Raw genomic sequence first — 24,461 nt, forward strand, 5'->3', positions numbered from 1 at the left:
AGGGAGTGAGATGACATATTCAAAGCAACAAAAGAAAGATAATTAATCAAGAATTCTATATGCAACAAAGTCATCTTTCAGAAATGAAGGAAAAATTAAGACATTTCCAGCAAAACAAAAACTGAGAGAGTATGTCACTAGCAGACCTGTCCAACAAGAAATACTAAAGGGGGTCCTTCTGGATGAAAGGAAAGTACAGTAACTGAATCTACATGAAGAAATAAAGAACATTTGTCAGGATGCCTTGGTGGCTCAGCCAGTTAAGTGTCCGACTTCGGCTCAGGTCGTGATCTCACGGTCCGTGGGTTTGAGCCCTACATCAGGCTCTGTAGTGACAGCTCAGAGCCTGAAGCCTGCTTTGGATTCTGTGTCTCCCTCTTTCTGCACCTTCCCCACTCTCTCTCTCTCTCAAAAATAAATAAACATTAGAAAAAAATAAAGAACATTTGTCAAGGTCATGACATGGGTAAACATAAAAGACAATATAAATGTACTATCTGTGCTGTAACTTTTTTTCTATTATCTGATTTAAAAGACACAAAACATTAACCAATAATTGTAAATCTCTGTTGAGGATCATACAATGTAATTTGTATGATAATAACCATGCAAAGGAGAGGAGAGGGAATGGAGCTATAAAGCAGCAAAGCTTTTACATACGAGTGAAATTCAGTTGGTATTAACCCAAACTTGATTGCTATAAATTAAAATGTTAATTGTAATTCACAAGGCAACTTGTGTGTGTGTGTGTGTGTGTGTGTGTGCGTGTGCGTGTATACATACATATATAATACATATTTAAAAGGTTACTAGAAAACATCCATTTAACACAGAAGAAGACAGTAATGGAAGAATAGAGGAACGCATAGAAAACAAATAGCAAAATGGCGGACATAATTCCTCCCTTATGAGGAATTACATTAAATCTAAACGGATCAAACACTCCAATCAAAAGACAGAGATTAGCATTATAAATAAAACAACGTGATCCACCTATATGATGGCCACAAGAGACACACTTTAGATCCAAAGATGCAAATAGGTTGAAAGTAAAAGTACAGAAGAAGATATACCACGCAATCACCAAAAGAGAGATGGGAATGGTATACTAACGTCAGATAAAATAAACTTAAAGACAAAAATTTTTACTATAGGCAAAGACATTTTAGAATGGTAAAAGGGTCAATCCCCTGGGAGTTTATAAAATTATAAACACATATGCACCTACTTACCAACAGAGCCCCCAAAATACAGGAAGCAAAAACTGAAGGGAGAAATAAACAATTCAACAAGAATAGTTGAAGGCTTCAATATCCCACTTTCAAACATGGTACAACATTTAGAAGATCAGCACAGAAATAGAAGATTTGAACAACACTCTAAAACAACTAGACGAAACACATCTATAGAGCACTCTACCCAACCACAGCAGAATACACATTCTTTTTGAGTGCACATAGGATGTTCTCTATGATATATGTTAGACAATAAAACAAATCTCAATATATTTAAAATTATTAAAACCACATAGAGTATGTTCTCTGACCATACTATAATGAAGTTAGAATCAATAAGAGAACTTGAGACATTCACAAATTTGTGGAAATGTAGTAACACACTCCTAAACAGCCAAGTGTTCAAAAAATAAATCACAAGAGAAATTTAAAAGCACTCTGAGATGAATGAAAACTAAATCACAGCATACCAAAATTTATGGGATGCAGCTAAAGTGGTGCTTAGAGGAAAATTTATAGCTGCAAATGCCTACATTAAAAAACAAGATGTCAAATCAATAACCTGTCTACCTTAAAAAACCAAAAAAAGAAAAGCAAACTAAACCCTAAGCAGAAGAAAAGAGATTATATAATTACAGTAGAAACAAATGAAGTAGAGAATAGAAGAACACAGAAAATAAGCAAGACCAAAAATTGGCACTAAGATTAATAAAATTGAAAAAATTAAGATTAATAAAATTTAGTTAATCTAACCAAAATAAAAAAAAAAGAAGACTCAAGTTACGAAAATCAAGAATAAAACAGAGGGCATTACCAATATGGAAATAAAAAGGATTGTAAGAGAATATTGTGAAAAAATTATATGCCAACAAATTAGATTATACAGATGAAATTTGTAGAATGACATAAACTACCACAACTGACTCAAGTAGAAATAGAAAATCTGAAAAGATCTATAATAGGTAGAGATTAAGGTAGTAAATAACTTATTAAAAATCTTCCAATGATGGAGTGCCTGGCTGGCTCAGTTAGTAGAGCATGAGACTCTTGTTCTTGGGGTTGTGAGTTCATGCCCCGTGTCAGGTGTAGAAATTACTTAAAAATAAAATCTTTACAATTAAAATCTTCCAGTGAAGAAAAGCCCAGGACCATACATCCTTACTGGTAAATTTTACCACATATCTGAAAAAGAATAACGATCATTCATAAACTCTTCAAAAAAAAAAATAATAGAATTCCCAAATCATTCTAGGAGGTCAATATTACACCTGATACAAAAACCAAAAACATAACAAGTAAAGAATATTTCAAAATATTCTTGTGACTATTATATACAAAAATCCTCCACAAACACTAGCAAACTGAAATCAGCAACATATAACAAAGACTATGCATCATGACCAAGTGGGATTGATATCATGAATGCAAGACTGTTCCAACATGTGAAAATCAATTAATATAATAGGCCTTATGAAAAGAATAAAGCACAGAAACCACAAGATCATCTCATAAATGCAGAAAAAGCATTTGACAAAATCTATTTGATGCTCACCCACAACCCTATGAACCAGATTAAAAAATAATAAGTATGATTTGCTCCATTAAGTAGGTAGAAAAATGTGAAGTTCAGAGACATTAAGCAACTAGCCTAAGGCCACAATGCAAAGTAGTAGTAACCGAGCTTTTTTTTTTTCTCTCTTTTTTTTTTTAACGTTTATTTATTTTTGAGACAGAGAGAGACAGAGCATGAATGGGGGAGGGTCAGAGAGAGGGAGACACAGAATCCGAAACAGGCTCCAGGCTCTGAGCTGTCAGCACAGAGCCCGACGCGGGGCTCGAACTCATGGACCGTGAGATCATGACCTGAGCCGAAGTCGGCTGCTTAACTGACTGAGCCACCCAGGCACCCCGTAACCAAGCTTTAACATGAATGCTGTCATCCAAATTTTGTATACTAGTCACTCAGGAAAGTTAGAAATCCTCAATCTTTTAGAAGTGCATCTTAATCCTGTGGGTGGCTACAACGAGTTATTAAGCAAATTGTCAATTTATAGGGAAAAGCACATTTTTTTCATTTTTTTTTAAGTTGGCTCCACGCCCAAAATGGAGCCCAATGCAGAGCTTCAACGTGCAACGATCAAAAGTCAGTGGCTTAACTGACTGAGCCATCCAGGCGCCCCCATTTTTTTTGGTTTAGTAACAACATGTGCTCTTTTGGAAACAAAACTTAATTGAGGCTTCTGTCTGTATATTACCCATACCTTTTGATAATGTTATTTGGAGACTGGATTGACTCTATGGCTGACTCAGTGACTTCATTCTACCTGCATCTCACAGAAGCTGCTTCATGCTCAAATGGAGTGTGGACTGAGTAGAAACCGTTCTCCGAGAGCGCGAGGGGCTGGCCCTAGGACAGCTTCTATGCTAGGGAAATACATGGTTCCTTTTACATCACAGGGGACATTCTCAGGGCTCATCTCAGCCCCTTGCTAGGAACAGGCACGATCCCAGGAGGAAGAGCCACAGAAAGGAGGAAGGCAGCTGGCCAGTGCTCTCCTGCTTCCCCAGGGCCATCCAGCATGTGCCAGGAGTGAGGTAAGCAGTGCTCACGTAGCCAAATTACCTTTCCTTCCCCACTAGGCTCCCAGGCTAAATTTAAACTGCCAAGCGCTCTGAAACGAGAAGAGAAAGGAGGTGTGGAGAGTGACAAGGTCTGGACCGGACGGTAACAAGCAGTACTCAACAATCCCACTGATTGGGAGCCTGCTGGCAAGCCCAGAGCCCCTCAGCTGAGCTTGCAAGAAAACAGTCTACGGCTCCTGTGCTCCACTCCCTTGGAAGATGATCAAGACTCCAGGCAGAATTAGGAGACAAAGTGGGAGTGAAGGACAGATCAGCAGCAGTGTCAGGGGCCCACATTAGCTGTTGTATTTCCTTGTTCTTAAACTCCGCTGCTGTCTCAGAAAGTCAAATAGATTCGAAGGGGGGAGTATATTATTAAGGTCTGGCTTCTTACAGCATACGCTTTAAACTGACAAAATGAAACTTGACAAAAATCACACAGGAAAAGACCTGTAGTTGCTTGACAGCTTGCCAAAGACAAATTAGGTCCTTTTGATGAAAAGACATGTGTGCGTGTATGTGTGGATGGTGGTAAAGACCGAAGTTCCGTGCGATGTTATGTTAAAAAGTGATACTGTGGAAATCCACAAGGAGGCATTAGCTTCCAATTTTTTCAAAGCCATGCATGCAAACTTTGAAATTAACTGGCTTTCTGGGTATAGACAGCAATGAATCTGGCTCTCTGAAAAGGAACACAAAAAGCATGAGCTCATAGCACCAGATGGCATCACACAATGGGGGGAAGAAACATGCAGAGGGTTGAAAAGAACAAGTTGTGATCTATATTTAGTGATTAATTAGCTTCTTAAAGGGCCAAGTAGAGCTGCTTTAATGATGATATAAACCACAGAAGAAGATACATAAATATACTGCACAGAGGTTAGGAATAGGGTTTATGGTCTGGTGAATATCTGTTGTTTCTGGTGCTTAGGGAGATGAATCAAATTCTAAGCTAAGTCACAGAAACTCATACTCAAGGTTAAATGAGAGACAAACAGCAGAAGATGCTGTAAAAAGTCACTAGGACCAGGCAATGATGTGGTGGCTAAAGGTCTTGCAGTCAGACACACTTGGATTTGAAACCCGGCTGTGCGACTTTTGGCAAGTGACTTAAACTCTCTGAGCCTCTGTGTCTTCATCTGTACAAGGCGGGGGGTGGGGGTGGGGGTGGGAAACGGCAGATGCCTTCTGTGGTTATTGTGAGGAATGAAAGAGGTCATTCAAGGACTTAGCATGGGACGCAGCCAGTCGAAGCACTCGATAAATGTCAGCATTTGGTTATGAAATATCTCCTGGCACTTGCTCACATTCACCATACAGAACTATTGCCACACACACAAGGAGTCTGCACCCCAAATGTGCATCGCAGATTAACCCAAGTGTACAGAGAGATAAACACATGCAATGGAACGCCTGAACGGCGGTCTACCCAATGGCTCTCGTGTTTCCTCTCCAGTCAACGCTCAGTGCAAGACTCCCATCACTACACTCCTGAAGAGCTGGCCGACTGGCCTCCTTACTGCTCTTCTCTCCACCCTCCAACCCACCCTCTTGCCACTGCTGGATAAATCTGCTGTGGAAAGGTCTGGAGCCTCTGGAGCCTCAGCTGCCCATCTGTAATGCAGACTATGACAACCCTTAAGATTTTGCTATAAGGGGCACCTGGGTGGCTCTGTCAGTTAAGTGTCCGACTCTTGATTCTGGCTCAGGTCATGATCTCGCGGGTTGGTGAGGTTGAGCCCCATGTCGGGTTCTGTGCTGATAGTGCAGAGCCTGCTTGGGATTCTCTCTCTCTCTCTCTCTCTCTCTCTCTCTCTCTCCCTCACCCTTCCCTGCTCACGCTCTCTCAAAATAAATAAATTAAAAAATAATTTAAAAAAAACAAGATTTTTGCTATAATCACCGGCCATTTATAGTACCATGCACTTAATATGTTTCTTTAAATTGATTACTACAAGTGGGACACAATTTTACCTCCCATAATGTAATTAGGTATTTATTGTAGAATTATGTACTTATTTTAAAATGAAGTACCCAGCACATAGTAAATGCCACCTGTTTATTAAATAGCTTTAATGCTGTGCCAATGTACCAACTTCCACACTTGGGCAAACAAAAGATGAGAAAATTCGTGGTCCCTGAGAGCAATAAAGCCTGAGGTTTTCATCATCTGGCTCTGTCTTGCCTCTACATAGTAACATACCATTGGCTTCCCCCTAATCAAAACCAGGCTCTAGGCCCTTGTCACTTATCCCCGCCCCCCACTTCACTTACTTTTACTGCAACTCGTCCCCAGGGCTATATCTCCACCACTCCCAGACATGTGCCTTGGCAGAGTCAGGCCCCTTTCTTCCTACAGCTATACAGCCATCACCTTGGAACCACCCCAAACCCCCTAAGCCCCCCAAGCCCAACACCTTCATTCAAAATGCCTTCCCGAAGGAACACAGCAGCCGTCACAGCTCATTTCTCTTCTCTGGTGTTGCGATGTTAGGGGCTGAGCCTCACAATCTGGCTCTGGATCATTTCCTAATAGATCAGAGAGTCTGCCTCCGTCGGAGTGTCCCGAGTTCCTTAAGAGCCGAGGCCGTGACTTCTTTCTGGGTCCTTGACGTGTAAGAGCTATGGCTAGCAGATGAAAGGGTCAGCGAACAGCCTGCACTGTTTCCTAAAACATTTCAGAGGCAACGTGGAATTCCATAACTGGCCCGTGGACAGAAAAATAAAGAACTCTTTTCACACCAGCTCTGCCGGCACGCATCCCGGTCTGAAAGGAAAGATCCATCATGGGGTCACAGGGCAAGGGGGCTGCCGTGTTCTCATCAGAGAGATTTCGTTTCAGAGGGAATCGGGTGCTAAGCAGACAAAGGAAAACGTCTTCCTTGTCGCCTCCTTCAAGGGGTACGAACAGCCCTCACTGAGATAAATAAACCAAATACAGTGAGTTTAGTGGGCTAATGCTGGCGATTTTAAGCCTCAAATGGCCAAAACCAGTCCTGAAGTCAAGCCCTGAGGGCAAACCCATCATCAGGTCTCCAGAGCTGAGAGGAGAGAGGCACAAAGTTAGTGACTGTGGAGTGGCCCTGTCCAGTGGGAATACAAGCCATATTTAGAATTTCAAGTTTTCTGTGGCCATGCTACAAAAATAAATAGGCAAGAATAATTATCTTCTATTTTAATTTAACATAAAATCAATATTTTAAAAAGTATCAGTGGAATTTTTTTGAGTTTACTTATTTTTTTTAGTAGTCTTGACACCCAGCATGGGGCTTGAACTCACAATCCTATGCTCTTCCAACTGAGCCAGCCGGGCACCCGTTAGTGAGTTATTTTACATACTTTTTTCACACTAAATCTTCAAAATCTGCTGTTTTTCACTTAAAGCACAGCAAGTCTCATCCCCAGAGCTCAACAGTCTCACGTGGCTGCTGGCCACTGTACCGGAGAGAGGAAAGTTCCAGATGAAGGTGAACAAGACTCCAAATGAAGTAAAAGCAACTGAGAGCAAGTGTTTGATCTAGGAAGTACCTGAGAGGTGTCAAAGTCGTTCTTGTTTAGACTCTCCATAACACACTACTTTGTCCTGCTACTCTTGTTTCTTATTACTAATGGGGAATCTCCTCACTTGCGTGGAATTATATCTGTGTTCACTCTATATTCTCTCTCTTTTTTATTATTTTTTTATTTTTTTAAATGTTTTTATTTATTTTTGAAGGAGAAAGAGAGACAGAGCATGAGTGGGGGAGGAGCAGAGAGATGGAGACACAGACTCCGAAGCAGGCTCCAGGCTCTGAGCCATCAGCACAGAGCCTGATGCAGGGCTCAAACTCACGAACTGTGAGATCACGACCTGAGCTGAAGTCGGACACTTAACTGACTGAGCCACCCAGGCGCCCAATTCCCTCTCTTTTTTTAAAAAAAAAAAAATGTTTATTTATTTATTTTTGACAGACAGAGAGACAGAGAGGCAGAGGGAGAGGGAGAAAGAGAGAAGCCCAAGCAGGCTTCAAGCTGTCAGTGCAGAGCCCGACTCGGGCTCCATCCCACGAACCACAAGATTATGACCTGAGCCAAAATCAAGAGTTGGATGCTCAACCGACTAAGCCGCCCAGGTGCCCCTCTATGTCCTCTTTGAAGCAAGACACCTGGATTTGCATTCTGGCTTCACCACTCACTAGCTGTGTGTCCTCAGCAAACTTCCTAACAGCAGTTTCCTCAGCTGTAATATATGGACACGGGTAGTCCATCTATCCCAGAGGATTAAATGAGGCATTCATATAATACTGTTAGTGTTAGCTTCTATCATTATCGTTATTATATTTATCATTATTATTATTCATTATTATCATTATTCTGCTACTGCTACTTTTTTTTTTTTTTTTAACCTGAACAAACCCAGACAACTGGACTATTCCTTGAAGGCAAGACTCTAGTGAGTTCCTTGAACTGTAAACACATGATCTCTAGGGGCCAAAGAGGTAGGATTCAGTGACAAGTCTGACAGATTCAACCTACTGCAGAGAGAGTAAACATCACCACAGGAAGCTGAAAGGAGGAGGGGAGCAGGGGAGCAAACCAGAAATAACAGTGCTCAAACAAGCACGATCTTGCGCACAGGTAGCGGCTGTCACGGGGTTAAAGCAGCGAAAGACCGCTGGTTTGCTGAATCCATTTTTCAATTTCCTTTAGTGTAGTTAGTGTATCTACAATAAAAAAAAAAAAATAGAATTAAAAAAATCAAAACCAGGGCTTCTCAGCTTCTCAAAACCGTGAGAGCACGCAGTTGGGGATTAGCCGGTAGGACACGGATTCACGATTGGAGATTAAAGACAGGATGTGATTTTATGTAGCCGATGGGGGATTTCAGCCCACCGGAGTGCTGTCGGCTTGTTTCTCTCTCCCTCCACTTTCTCCTCTCCTTCCTTTTACCTTCTCTCTCTAACGGGAGATGGTGAACCACAATGTGGAGCCAGGTTCCATTCTTTCTTCTCCATCTCAGAGCTGCCGATGTGGGCAAGGGAGATATGATTATGCCATTGGTGAGAAGGCGGACACAAGCAAGAACCGACACCCGTCCCATACCTTGCTCCCTGGGCCCCGACCCAGGTGAGACCAAATACAGCCACGGGCTCAATGGACGTTCCAGCTCAGTCCACAGTGGTATTTCCCTTCCCACGGGGGATGTCATGTTACAGGGACAGGCCAACAGTTGCTGCTCGTTACTCTTGCTCTGATCATGACCTGCTGACCTCAGAGAGATCAATACAGTCTGAACAAAACCTGTCTTAATAGTACACGAGTCTAAAGCTGTTAATACACACCTGAAGTTCAAATCTCCTAGATTCTGGAAGGCATCCGGTCGGTGCGGGAAGCAAACCTAAGCTTTATTCATTCACTCTCCAGTGTGACTTTTTTCCAGTAGTACGAACATTGATGAATATGACTTTTTTTACTTGGAAGTTTAAACCTGCGTACTCTCAAATATCGGGACTTTTCTACATTTAATATGTGCGTAGAAGCAGCGGCACACAAGTGTGTAAAGGAGAATATTGTTTTTAGAACCAGCTATGTGACTTAGAGCAATAAACTCAACCACTCTGAGCCTCCCTTTCCTCATTTGTACCATAGGGGTAATACAACCCCACAGAATTGTCATGAGGACCGAATGAGATAATATATATAAAGTGTCCTAACAGTGCCTAGTGCACAGGGACAGTGGTCATCCACGCCCCCTTCCTGCTGTCTTTGTAAGTAGCACCAGTAAAGTGTGAGTCCTGACCTGAGGGACCGCAATACTTGTAACCTCATCCTCACCTCCAGCATTTGGTGAAAAAATTAGGGGCCAAGGATCAGTCATTACCTTTTGCCATCAAAAGTCATCATCTCCTCATTTAGTCTTTCTTTCACTCATTCATTTATTCATTTGTTCAACAAACATTTATTTAGCAAGTGCCTTCTAGACAGAAGACCTACTTTCTGAATCTAGACTATGGTTCCACAAAAATGCCATGACTCTGAAACAGGGAGGGAGGAAGGAGGGATGGAGAGATGGGGGGGGGGGGGGAGAGAAATCTCCCACATGCCACATGGGGACCCATAACTTCTGATGACGTTAGCAGTTTCCCAAATACTCAGAAAAGAGCAAGTTACTGGAGAAAGACTGCCCATTGTGGAGTGGGTTGGCAGTGTTCCAGGGCAAATTATCCTTAAAAACAATGCACTCTTGGCTGTTTCCAGGTGCCTTCATAGAGTCTTCCTAATTGAGCTACACTTTCAGAAGTTTGTTTCCTTTACGAAAGTGAACCCTGGATCAAGCTGAATTGACTAATTACTGGCGGATATGGAGATTAGGGAAGCAATGTTTGGTAGAGCTAATTTATGGCAGTATAGGCAAGGGTAATGGATCTGCTCAAACTGTGAAAAAATTTAAACATATTTGCTACCATGAACAATGTTCTTATGTCCCCTTCACCAGATGGGCTGCTGGATTTATGATGAGACATGTCACAGATACATATCAAGATAAATGGAAACTGGGAGCCCTTTAGAGCCAGACTTCGGGATCTATAGAGCACCTGTTCTATTGCTGGCTCGATAATTGATAGAGTTGTACTCCTGGGCTTCAGTAGGCTATTGAAATCAATTTCAAAAAACAATATAAATTGATTGGAAACAATATTTTCAACTTTTTCGCAGTAATGATCAAGAATGAGCAATGACCGAGCAAACCTGACAAGTCCGATTTCATTTCCTTTCCCTTCTCCAGCCCCTTCATAGTCAGGTGGCCGGGAAGACACCAGAGACAAGAAGTGAAGGGGGACAAAATCTCCAAATTGAATGGATTATCCAGGATTCACTGCAACGTGAACGATGGAGGATGGCACTCACCACCTCCCAGCGGCAAGAACTTTATGGTAGGAAGAAACCACATCCCAGAGCCTTTTGAGGCAGGGGCAAGGAAGATGAGAGTCCCGGCGGGATCCTCTTTCCCACTATTTCCGGTGTGTGCCGGTTCCTCCAGCAGCTCCAGAGACACCCCTAAGTCATGACATAAATCTGCAGCCAGGTAAGCACAGGTGTGGGACCACCAGAATTGCTCCGGTGTGGCCTACAGGAAAATGGCATAATCATGCTTTTATTTATCACATAGCCTGTTATGCTGTGTTCAGAGTGTCTCGTCACACATCCTCACAAGTCATATATGGACGACATTCTGTTCCTTGTACAAATAGGAAGAACAAGGCACAGACCCCTTAGGTGGCCTGTCCCGATTCGTGAGTCCAAGCCCCACATCAGGCTCGCTGGCGTCAACCTGTCAGCACAGACCCTGCTTCAGATCCTCTGTCCCCTCTCTCTGCCCCTCCCCCACTGCTCTCTCCAAAAATACAAAGATTTTAGATAAATAAATAAATAGTTGTGAGCATAGCTTTCTGAAGGATTGCTAGATGACGCCAGACTCTAGGCTCAGAGCTTTACTCACATGTCCCTCGTGAGATAGACTCTGAGGCTACCTCTGTTTTACAGAGGCGGAAACTGAGGCTCAGTGAGGCTAAACCATCTGTCCAAAGTCCCAGGGCTAACAGAGCTGGCATGGAATCTGCATCTCCTTCCAAAGCCAGTCTCAGATATCTTAACAGACCTTGTCAGATGTGAGTCACTAATGACTACACCTGATCGTGCCCAATTGGTCCCCTTAAAGGGACAAGGACAAAGCAGGCAGGCACGGCTGGACTTGTGCGTTGCTTTTATCTGCAGTATTATTTGTATGCTTCCATTTCCTTTGTTCTCATGCTGCCCTCTACCCACAAGGAAACAGAAGGAAATACTCGAGGAAACCACTGTCCAAACCTCTGCATGCACGGATTTCTTTCCCTGCTGGCCGAGCAGGCCGTCAGGTGCCTAAAACCCCGGAGGAGGGCTGAGAACAAACAGAAGGGGCACAGGGGTGCCTGAGGAGAGGGAAGCAGGTGGAGCACGGTGGCCAGGAATGAGGGCTCGACTGCATCTCTCTGTCACCCAGAGCCCCACACCTGAGCCCCAGATTGGTGGGGCAACACTCCAAACCTAGAGTGAGGATGGGAAGGGAAAATCTTCCCCTGGGCCAAATTGGAACTGCCATCCATTTGGGAATCTCTATGTGGGGAAAGAGGCCCACCCCCACGGCTGCACACTCCAAAGTGAAGTCCCCATTCTTCCTCCTACCACAACTCCCCACCCACCCACACAGCTCAAAGGGTCAAAACAACCATCAAGTGCTTGGGCCCGAAATATAAAACGTACTTCTGGTCCAGTTCCAACGACAGCGTGCAGCGAAGCTGGGCTTCTCTCTCTGACCACCTGTGCTTATCACATGCAGCCCCCAGAAGCCTCGGCGGAGGACGTGGGGGGGACAAGATAACTCGCGAATGGTCCAGACCTGCACCTCACCACTGTGGCCTCGCATCACACACGAGCCCTGCCACGCTCCAGCCCACATTGCATCAGAACATGCCCACACGATGTTTCCAGCCCTAATTTTACCTCAGGCAGCCTGAATGACATAGACAGCCAGACAGGGGGAAAAAAAAAGTGCCAATAAGCAGTTTTGCTAAGCATCATTCCAATCCTCTGAGAATGCCGTGTTAAGAACCAGGGAGTGGGGGAGGGTCTATCAGAATCACAAAAATTAGAGATTAACGCTCAGCCCCCCAGTTCGCCCGGTGGGGCCACCCTCCCTCCCCCTGGGGAGGGCAGTGAAGACCCTGAGCCTCTTATCTGCTCCCGCCCTGCCCCTGGGCCAGTGCTCAGTGAGGCCTCTGCCTTCAGCCACCAGCTCAGCCCAGAGCACAGCGCATTAGCATTCCTGACACTCCCCACAACCCAAGGGGAAAACTTCCAGCTGCCTGGTACTTAAGCATCACCCTCGGCACCATAAGCCTGAGCCTGTGCATAATTGACAAGGAATATGTTGATAAGGAATGGGACTGTTCCAAGTTTCTGAAGGATAACTAGGTAATTAAAAGGAAAACCTAATTTAAGAAAATCCTGAAGAATTTTTTTTAAACTCTCTGGCAACATCCTTTCTGGATTATTCTCCTTTGCCAGAAGACTTATGTTTTGCCTCTGTTGGGTTTTCAAAGCCTGGGGCTAGAAGTCTGGCGTTCCAGGGAACCCCACGGTTCTCAGCCTCCCGTAGGGGTGGGGGTGGGGGTAACTTTCGAAAGCCTTGGACTAGAAGCGGAAGGGCCACCTCGTTTCCTTGCAGGGCTCAGAATACCTGTTTCCCTAGTCTCAGCACTGTGCCCAGGACTTAGCACAGTGCCCTCTGAGGATCCCGGGACCCTGGCCAGGAGCTGCCCCCACCTGTGTAGGGCAAGGCAAAAGGACTGGGAGAGCACCATTCATTGCCAGGGGCACAATGTGCAGTGATGAAATCGGCCTCTGCCGATCGCCCTGCTTCTGGCTGCACGTCTTTGCTGCCTGGCCGGTTTCAGACCACGCAAACGAGTCAGCCAGCTGCCAAAAGACAACCTGGGACACATAAAGAACATGTGGGGCTCTACAACAATACCCCAAGAGGTCCATCACTTCCTCGTAGACAGCCTGGACTGGCCTGTCCTTCATTCCAGGCTGCCTCCCCATCCTGAAGGATGGCTCAGCATGAAATGATGGCCCTACCACCTGCCATCTTTATGAAATTCTCTGGGTCTTCGTTAACCTGTAAAATGGGGCTGGTAGTATTGATTTCATAGGGTATGCCCAGGACTATGAAAGAGCAGGTACTTTTATGCACGACCACCTTTAATCCACAGCTCCTGCGCTGCCCGACTTGGTCACATCTATCTCACATCTATCCAGCTCGATCTCTTTGAAGACTTTGTTCTAACCTCAGCTAGTGGATGTGGGGATTCTTCCCCCAATCCAATTCTATCTATAAAGTGGATGAAAACAAACAGAGGCCCTACCCTCAGAGAGCTTAGAGTCTAGTGAAAGACACTGACGTTATTGAAATAATAGCACAAATAGATGCAACATTACAACTCAGACATGAAGGAGAAGCACACAGTTCCCTGAGACCAGGGGACAGGATGCCTGAGCCATGAGGGCAGTCCAAGACGGCTGAGGTCTTGAGGATAGGCAGGAATATTCTCATGGGGCAGAAGGAAGGGCATGGACAGGACTTTGAAGAGTATGATAGGATAAGATAGGATAAAATAGGCAGAGATGGAAAGGATGGGACTTGAGGTCCCTGGGTGGGGAAAACACTTATTTTGCAACAATGCCGGGAACAGGTGACCACAGCAAACCCCCTGAAGGCATAAGGTTCCTCTTAAGAATGTAACAGACACCTCCCACTCCCCCCTGAGGTTTCCCTCAGGAATCTGACAGAAGATGGCCATAGACCACCCCTCCTACAATGGAAACGAGCCAATCAGGAATGGACAACACAGCACCTACAACTATCAAGCCAAGAAGGGTAGAACCTGAGAAGGAACAAGGGGGAAGGGAAGGAGGAGGGCATCAGACCCTTATAAAACAAGAACCCTCGCCTATAGTTCGCAGGCATTCACTTTCGAATGTCCCCTTTCTGTAAAGAGAGCTTGCCTACTATTCTCCCTTTCCAATCTTATACTCTGATAAACTTTTGCCTGCTGCTCATTTTGTGTCCACCTCTTCATTCTTCAAAGTTGCAAAATCCTGCGATAAGAGGAGGGTCTGCGGTACTGGGGTGCAGAGTGTGAGGGGGCCAGGGAAGGTGTTGCTAGAGAGCTGAGTGGGGACTAGAACACGGAAAGCCTGAAGGCGGATTGAGACAGAGCCTCAATGGGAGTCGCCACAGATTACAAACGATCAGAATTGAGGGCAGGCTCAGAATTGATTTTTTGTTTGTTTTTGAAACAAGCATAAAGCACTTCATTCTTGCCTTCATGTGGAGAACCGATTGGAGGGGGCCAGGAGTCACTTAAGTGATGGGGGTACAAACAGGCTGTTACAGAACTGCCCGGAGAGACCCGTTCCCCGTGAAAGGGGGAAGTCAGAGATGCCATCCAGGAGTGAATTTTAAAACTGAGTCAGCGTCAGCCAGGTCACGGGTGGTGACGTCAGGGGAAGGAATGGGCATTCCGGACAGAGGAAGAGCTAAGGCAGAAGTGCAGAGGGAAGGAGCGTTTGCAGGGACTGACGGACAGGAGGGTCAGTGCTGCCGGAGCATGAAGTGTGAGACGGAGAGTGGTAAGAATAAGGATCTGAAAGGAGAGGTTGGCAGGCAGCTGGCAGCCTAGCTTTCTCCCCACTGCAAGGCCTCACCCAGTAAGCTATCAGGAGCCACAGAAGGGTTTCAGCAAGCCAGTGATAGGATCAAGTTTTATTTCAGATAGAAGATTCCGTCAGTTGGGGGGGAAAAAAAGGGATATGAGGACATAGGAGAGTCAGAAAGAATAGTTAACTAGAAGACTGGGCGTCCACACATTAAAATACTATGCAGATATTAAAAATGATGAAAACTGCAAAAATTCTTGTGGCTTAACGCTGGCTGCAAAGCAGTATATATTATATTATCCCAACTACGTCTTTGTGTATACATTTGTGTAAAGTCTGGATGAGAAGAAATCAAACTTTACCAGGCTTCTCTAACTAAGTCGCAGGGTTATAAATGATTTTTGTTTTCCTCTCTGCGGTTTTCAGCATTTTCTACAACGAGCATATGTTTTTGTAAGGTCATAATGAGAAAAATATCAAGATTTAAACGACATAAAGTCAGCATGAATGGTCCTGTCAAACTGGTGGCAACAATTTACATTTTGCTAGTGCCTGATATCCAGTGACCCTAAATCTTAAGCCACAAGATCATATCGTTCTGTGTTCACAGAGAGGAAAATGAAAAACAGGGAGGCGAAAATGATTCATTTAACGTGACACAGAGGGCTAGAGGCAGAGTAGATAGGAACAAGGTAGATGTATACACACTCTTCAGCTGGTTCAATTCTTTTTGCTGAGAAATTATTTGAACAGAACAGATCATGCACAATCCAATAATTAAGATAGCCAGAATAATTAGGAACAGCCCAACAGATTGCATGATTATCAGCCCCGATCAATAAAGAAGAAGTCAATCCGAAGCCTCGGATAAATAAGCCCACAGGCTATACTGTTATATATACCGTTATATATTCCAGAATCCTGAGCTCAAGTCTGACAGCATTTTTCTGGAAGTGAGGCGGGGTCAGCATTAGTAGGGAAGAAGGCAGAAGTTGTTTCCGCACCTGTGCCCATCGTCACCCACGCTGATTGTGTTAAAAGGGAGGACAAAGCTAACACAGGTGGTACACAATCGTGGCACACGTAACTTCCACGACAAAAGAGTGGCGCAGGTAGCCCCATTTCTCTAATTACTGATCACCTCGTGGCTTTCCCCCCCATACCTCCCTATTCCCCTCAGGAGGTACATAAACACGATCCTGGATGAAGCCACAGCTGCCGACTTTAGAGCCCCCGTGCTCCCCTCCTACCCAGGATGAGCTCCTGTCCCCCACCTGGGCAAGGGAGCTGTGGTCCCAGGAAGCACCAGGTCTCGCTGCTTCGTTGGGTGCACCCAGAAAGCACAGCAAAGAGAGCCCTAGGAGAGACCAACCTATGCGATGCTTATTAATTAATTAATTTACTTCAGAAGAGCTTAGAGAAACCCAGTGGTATTTTTTAATATGGCTCCTACAGCGTGAAGCAACATTCTTGGCTTTGCCGGATGGGTGAGGTGAGACTATGGGGAGGGAGGATGGTGGGGGTGGGGGGGTGTAGGAGGCTTCCCAAAATTGCCAAGCTTGCAAGATTAAACAAGTGCAAATTAGTCAGTGTCCAAATTTATGCTGAAAGGGAAGATACTGTATTTTGCAAGCTAATAAAGTGGCATTTCCATGTAAATATGCAGAAAATGAATAACCAATTTACCTTTTCTTAATCTACTACAAGTGGCCTTGAGGATCAATACGATGAAAATTAACCAGAAGTTCAGCATCCATGGGTCCTAATTCAACTCAGCCACTGCCAATCCCCCGTATCTGCTTTATCTAAAGGAGGTAGTCATGGGCTGTCACGGTAGAGAATGGCTGGCAAGCCAAGGCTGGGAACAGGATGATGGTGGGGGATGCCCTACGAATGAGACCTGGCCTTGCCTGTTCATCATCTGACACTCTCACAGATCCGCCCATTTGCCCTCTCAGTGACCCCTTTCTATTTCTGAGCCCTCTTGGCATTCTTGCCCTGCCACCGTTCATGTCTTCTCCTGCAAGGAGAATGGTCACAAACTTTACATCGTTCCGTAAATACACCTTCATACTGTACTCATGCAAGGCTTACTTACTGCAACGGGGAAGAACGCTCCCAAAAGCCTCAAGCGCTGGCAATCAGGTCTTCACTGGCAGGAATACCTCCTGAAATCCCTCCTAGAGGCTGTTTGCTCTAACTTCAGACCTTATTCCTACTTGCTTCGTCTCCAGCCCCCTGTTCCTAGCCCATTCAAACCAGCAAAGTAGAATATAAAAAGGGAAGTTAGAGGCGGCGGGTCAGATAACAGAAGCAAAAGGAAGTGGTATTTAGAAAAGCAGCAAGCCTTAAAAAACAAACAAACAAAAACAAAACAAAAAAGAGAGCAAGCACAATTTTTTTTAAGAATAGTAGACTGTGGTGTTACTTAGTTTTGAGGCCAATAGTTCTACACACTCACTACATTCCCTACGGGTACCTAAGTACTACATCATTGTTCTTAACGATAACCTGAATCACTACGCAGAAGTTAAATTTAGTGCTGTTTCAGAAGGCAGGGATGTGCATAAGGCATTGAATAAATATATCCATCCATTTAGATAAACACCAGTATTGATGCACAGAAAGGCAGGTTTCAGCTATCTGGAAAACTCACCCCGACGTCCTGATGCTATAAATAAACCACAAAATGTAATAATTTGGAAAACTCTTAGAAGTCATGAAGTCCGACCCTTCACTTTAAAAATGACCAGCTGAGGGGCGCCTGGGTGGCCCAGTCAGTTAAGCGTCTGACTTTGGCTCAGGTCGTGATCTCACGGTTCCTGAGTTTGAGTTTGAGCCCCACGTGGGGCTCTGCACTGACACCACAAAGTCTGCTCTGGATTCTCTGTCTCCCTCTCTCTCTGCCCCTCCTCTTTAAATTTATTTATCTATTCTTTTTATTCTACTTATTTATTTATTTATGTATTCTTAAATAAATAAATGTATTTATATTCTTAAATAGATAAATTTATATTCTTAAATAAATTTATTTATATTCTTAAATAGATAAATTTATTTATATTCTTAAATAAATAAGTTTATATATTTAAATAAATAAATTTATTTTTAAATATAAATAAATGTGTATTTTTAAATTAATATTTAAATGTTTAAATTTAAATATATTTAAAAATATAAATTTATTTATTTAAATATACAAATTTATTTATATTTAAATATAAATACATAAACTTATTTTTAAGTATAAATAAAATTTATTTTTAAATCTAAATCAATAAATTTATTTTCAAATAAAATTTATTTATTTTTAAATAAATAAATAAAAATAAGGAAATAATGTTCACTTATTTTTAAATAAATAAATAAATATAATAAATAAATACATACATACACACATACATACATATACATACGTCCAGTTGAGGTCTAGAGAGGTTTACGTGACTTGGCAAGGTCTTACATGCGTACAGGTAGGCCTGTAGCTCCTGGTGCCCAGGTTTCCTCATCTCCCCCCTGCCCCCATATCCTACCACCGCTGGAACACTTGAACCCCCTCTATATACAAATGGTAACTACCAGCAGTTCTAATGTCCTTCTCCTCTACCACATGTGCTTACTCTGGAAACACGTCTCCTCTTTCTCCTCGTAAAAAGCCGCTTCGAGTGACGTGGAAGGAACATGCTGCGTACATTTAAGGTGCTTTTTTCTTACCCCATAAGCATCACACTCATCATATGGCTACGACAGAGTAATTTCACTTACCTAGTTCATAATCTCCCAGGGATTGTATAAAACTCTTCCCTAGCATTACTGTTTATAAAAGGAAAGACAGAAACAAAATCCCAAAAGAATGAAGAAACTTTCTAAGAAAAATATTCCCAAATCAAGGGACCAAAATTAAGACCATTCTGTGATGCCTCTCATTCTCCATGGACTTGCTTCTCTCCCATCTTTCCCATCACCATTCAGTGTGGTTTCCTTAACCTTTTTTCCCTCCTCTTAGACAATCTTCTAAGTAGGTCTCCCAAATAACCAAATGCTTATGACAGGGGCCAGGTTAGGGACCACACTCAGTACCTTAGACTACATACTATCTTCTGGAAGTCACACTCTGGCTGTCTCGGTGAGAACCAGCCTGACCCCAATGGAGATGATGTAGATAATTGACCTGTCTACCTATTCTCTGCTTCGTGTGGAAGGATTTCAGTGAAAACAACTGTTCCTATCAAGGATCAGAAGTTGAGCAGCAGATGTGCTATCACGGCCAGGGATGACTAAAGAGGTTACCTGGGTATATCCTTTCCTCGGCAAAGGAGGAAATTTGGGGTCAAGGAAAGTCATGGCATGTTCAAATTTTTTTAATAAGGCTTTCAGTAAAATTAACTATTTAAAAAAAATTTTTAAAGTTTATTTTATTTTTGAGAGAGAGAGAGAGACAGAGCACAAGCTGGGGAGGGCAGAGAGAGGGGCAGACACAGAATCCGAAGCAGGCTCCAGGCTCTGAGCGGTCAGCACAGAGCCCGACGCGGGGCTCGAACTCACAAACTGTGAAATCATGACCTGAGCCAAAGTCAGACGCTTAACCGACTAAGCCACCCAGGTGCCCCTAAAATTAACTATTATGCCAGTTACAATATGTGGCAAGCAACCTAAAATATCATTTGAGGGGGGGAAAAGAAACTGAAATGAATAATCAGGATTCATAACAAGAATTAAATTAAACTGATCAAATATAACTTTCAGGTATCACACACAGTGGAATATTAAATTTAGAAAGCATATCTTTAAAACTTTTGAACAAAATGAAGTGTAACACATAACTGTAGACTTCTCATTGACTTCACATGGATTATAAGTATTAAACACTCTTCGAAGCAAAGAAGGAATAAAGCTAGAATTTTTTCTGTGGTAACAAAAAAAAATATGGGTTTTTTTTCTTTCATCAAAATCTTTTCAAAACTTCCTCAAAGACATTTAAAAATGAGCAAGTAAGGCAATATTTAAATGATACTATGCAATTTTCTAAAGGGTAATCCTTTTTGTTCTCTATTATAAACTCTGACTCTAGTCCCTAAAACCAGATATAACTTATTATTACCAATTCCCTATAAAATCCTCTAAGAAGAAGAAAAAATTATACAGGTGAATTCTTCCAACCAAATGGCAAACATTGCTCCCACAGAAGAGAATTCCCGGAACAATACAGAAAAGTCCTGCTTTCTCCTTTGAAAGCCTCAGGAAACGAAAAAGAAAATTAAGCAATAAGAAAGCCTGTCACATTCAAAAAAGCAAAGAAAAGAAAGACATACGGGGGAACAATCTGAACACAGGAAAAGCCTCGCAAATTTGAATTGTCCTAATGCTCACCTGCTTCTAGAGAGAACTGACCTTTTCCTATCCTTACACTTTGCAAAGTCAATTAAGCTGCTGTTTTCTGGGCATCCTGTAATTACCACCAGGTAATGGTGAAAGAGACCCTACAGGTTACGCTGATCCAATCTCTGTATGTACGAATGAGAAAATGAGGCTGGAGAGGTGAGGCGACTTGCCCAAGGTCACAGAGTGAGTTAATAACAGAGCGGTGAGGATGCCCCAAGTCTCCTGACTGCTGTCTCCTCAGAAAACTGCAAAATAAACGTGTTGGAGAGAGATCACTTCAGAATGCCAGCAAAGCTCCTGGAGAGCCACCTCTGCTGGGAGAGCCCTAAAAGTGCTCTTGCACCCCGTTCGATTCTCTAGCTGACGAGAGCCTTCTAGTAACGAGCCCGACTCAGCGGACAGCTCGGTATCGAGCCTGATGAAGGGCACAGCCAAAGGTCCTTCTGCAGTTTATTCCAGCTATTCAGGTTGCTGGTCAAAGGAAGTATGTAATTGGGCTTGCAACAATGCTATTGAAAAAAAAAAAAGAGTATTTAACATACCAAAACTGTACAAAGGAACACTTAGAACAAGCTTTGCAAAAACACTACGTATGTACCGGGTTCCTAGTATTTATAAAGCGCCCTGCTAAGTCCTGTGAGTGAACAGGGACAACCTGGGCAGTTCCTTGAGGGGAGAGACTTCCTGTGGAGATAAGCAGAAAGACAAGAAAACCTCAATAATAATATAATCCTTTAGTGCAGGATTAAGAACATTTTAGGAGGAAAATCCCTCATACAGAAGCACTTTGTTAATTTTACACTGATTGTTTTGAACACTTCAAAAATAAAAGCAGGTCATAAATGCTTTTTTACATCTAAACTATGACTACTTTTTAAAAATGCCAAGTACTTTGTCTTGAATTCATTATTAGAGTCCTAGGCTTTGAAAACTGGGAATAATTCTCCCTTCTCCTTGCCCATGAATTGCACAAAAAATGATGGAGGGGGTGACAAGAAAAGGAACCAGATAGGATGACCATGATTTGAATCAATCCAATGCAATTCTCTCAACAGCCATTCTATGGAAAGATCACCATGTGCCAGATACTGGGCTGGGTGGCATCTGTCCCTGGCCGTAAGGTAGGGAGAAAAACGGACAAGGAAACAAACCACAATACAACGTAAGAAGTGCTTTCATAGAGGAATGTATAAAACACACTGGGGTCTCAGCTAATAAAGCAATTAATTTTGCCGAGCGAGGGGCTGAGGCTAGGGTCAAGGAAGTTTAGAGAGGAAATAACAAAGGCACTAAGCTTTCAAGGAAGAGTGCCCAGATGGACAAGAGGGCACGGTATTTCTCTGTGGATTGGCCTATTCTGGACATTTCTATAAATGGAATCATACAATACTTTGCCTTTTGTGTCTGGCTCCTTCCACTTAGCATAATGGTTTCATGAATCATCCGTATTGAAACACGCATCAGCAAATCATTCCTTTTTATGGCTGCATAATGTTCCATGGTATAATATACCGCATTTTGTTGATCTATTCATCAATGGATGGACATCTGGGTTGTATCCACTTTGGGCTAATATGAATGGTGCTATGCACATTCGTGTAGAAGATTTCATTTGAGTCCCCGCTTTCGATTCTTCCGAGTTTATTTCTAGGAGTGGAATGGCTGGATCATTTGGTAATTCTGGGCTTAATTTATTGAGGAACCCTGCAGACAGAGACTTTTAATAAAAGGAAAGGCATGATAAGATTGTATTTTAGAAAGATTAATGCACTAATAGATATTTAAAGAAATAAGATCCACATAGAGATGGTCCTCCAACGATTCACCAAATAGTTGCTCATTTGTTCTTTCCTGCTTTCTTTCCTTTCCTGCCTGCTCTCTTGCCTTTTTTTTTTTTTTTTTGAACCTACAAATTGGCATGCAATCTGGTGGTCCAAATATATGTCCACCCACATACCTTGTGGCTCTCCACCATCTTCTGAGGCTTCTGTGCTAAAATCCTGCTAGCTCAGCCCATCTGTAATGGTTCAGATTATTTTCCTGCCTTGAAATTCCTGCTCTAAAGAGGTATCAAGCTTTAATAAATAGGCCGCTCAGTTTCAAGTAAGATGTCCAAGAGGAGCGTAGCAATTCCATCAAGAAATGTGAGGTGCGCTGGAGTGGGCTGGCTTTGAACATTCCTGCTGAGATGACTGAGATTCATCCTGACACGGTCTCCCTCCACCCCCTCCTCCAAACCCAAGATCATACACGACCAAACAACTGCCTCCTCACGTGGCCTTCCGGATTTGCAATTCTGAAAGCAAACAGTTCTTCACAGAGATCTCAAGGATTATTCAAGCCCCGTAAAGACACTGGTAAAGCGGCTCTTCTTCAGATTAGAATTGGTTAGCTTCTCAGGTTTTGACTACGTGCCTGTACCAACACATCAGGACACAGACAACCGCAGAGTGAGTTGCTCATTTCCTTTCTCCAGTTGTTGTAGTGACAGACACATGCTGTCTCTAATAATGGCCACTCGGTCACCAGTCAAGGGATGAGAATGAAATATGTTATGGTCACCATGGTTTTCCTACAAGAAATTAAAACAAGTCATACTATGGGGTGAACAGATTTTTATAAACCAAGCTGGCTTGAGGTGGGGAGAAAGGTATATTCAGAATAATGGTCACCACAGAGCTCTTCTCCAATGTGCACTGAACTTCTACATGGGTTGAGTGGGGGGGGGGGGGGGGTGGGGAGGTTGGGGATGGGGGCAAATGTATATCCAGGAAGCACTAAAAACATTGAACTCACCAAAGTAGTGTGCATCAGATTTATAGCAACTGCACTATCAAATCTTAGAGTACATCCATATCCCCTAACACACAATTTTGAACACTTTACCTTCCATGTCTAAAAGTGCAATTATAAATAAGCCTCCTTAGAAATAATCATGAAGTCTCTAGGTCATTAGAGAGTAAAGAATCACAACGGGCTCTTCACAAAGGCACCGGGATTTCACCTGGGTGGTGACTCAGTCGGTTTCTGACTCTTGGTTTTGGCTCAGGTCATGATCTCACAGTTTGTGAGTTCGAGCCCTGTGTCAGGCTCTGTGCTGAGCCTGTGCTGTCAGCACAGAGCCTGGAGCCTGCTTCAGATTGCGTCTCGCTCTCTCTCTGTCTCTGCCCCTCCCCTGCTCACGCTCTCTCTGTCTCTGTTTCAAAAATAAATAAACATTTTTTAAAAATTAAAGAAAAAAAAAACAACAACAAAGGCACTGGGATTTCAAGGCACTACTGTGTGCCCAAGAAAGTTAGCAGAATATGCTGCCCCAAAACATGCTACTTTTGCATAAGGACTATTGTGAGCTGAAGGCAATTGAGAAGAAGTAGATATAAGAATACTTCTCTGCCCTCCTCCTTCCCCTATCTACCAGGAAGATTGGAAATTCATCTCTAAGTGCTCCCGTGTATATGCACCATGCATATGTTAAATTTCTGTTGTTTTTCTTTTGTTAATGTGAATTCCATAAATCTGATTTATAAGGTCCCAAGTGGAGAAGCTAGGCATGCAGAGGGAAAAAGGTATTTTTCTTCCCCTTTGCCCATGAGGGCAGGATACAGAGAGACAACATAGTAAATCTGGGAAAGCTGGTAGAAAACCTGGGTTCTCCTCTCAGTCCTGATCTACCTGCAGAATAACCACAGCTGGGACAGGACTGCCATTTGAAGGTCCCTACTGTGGCAGGCACTATGGTTGTAAACACAACAACCACATTTCCTTAGCTAACAGAAACCAAATCTTGTTCCCCTGTCAGGCAGCCAAATGCTTCCTGGGAAGACTGGGCCCTTCCTTCTCCAGGGCCAGAAGAAAACTTAATTGGTCTACGGGAATTCTGATCATTCCATTCCACTGCCAGGGATTGGTTTAGGGAATGGTCATGTGACAGAAATCTCACCAATGAGACCTCTGGGAAGTCTGCTGGGAGACTTATGGGAAATT

General features: G+C 43.2%; 1 protein-coding gene across 1 annotated transcript in view; it reads right to left on the minus strand.

The window, feature by feature from the left end:
- The window catches only part of TMEM178A (transmembrane protein 178A), a 51,533-nt gene that overhangs the window by 16,764 nt on the left and 10,308 nt on the right, over positions 1-24,461 (minus strand). The window lies entirely within an intron of this gene.

The sequence above is a fragment of the Panthera leo genome, chromosome A3 (assembly GCF_018350215.1).
Source record: "Panthera leo isolate Ple1 chromosome A3, P.leo_Ple1_pat1.1, whole genome shotgun sequence".
Lineage (NCBI taxonomy): Eukaryota > Metazoa > Chordata > Mammalia > Carnivora > Felidae > Panthera > Panthera leo.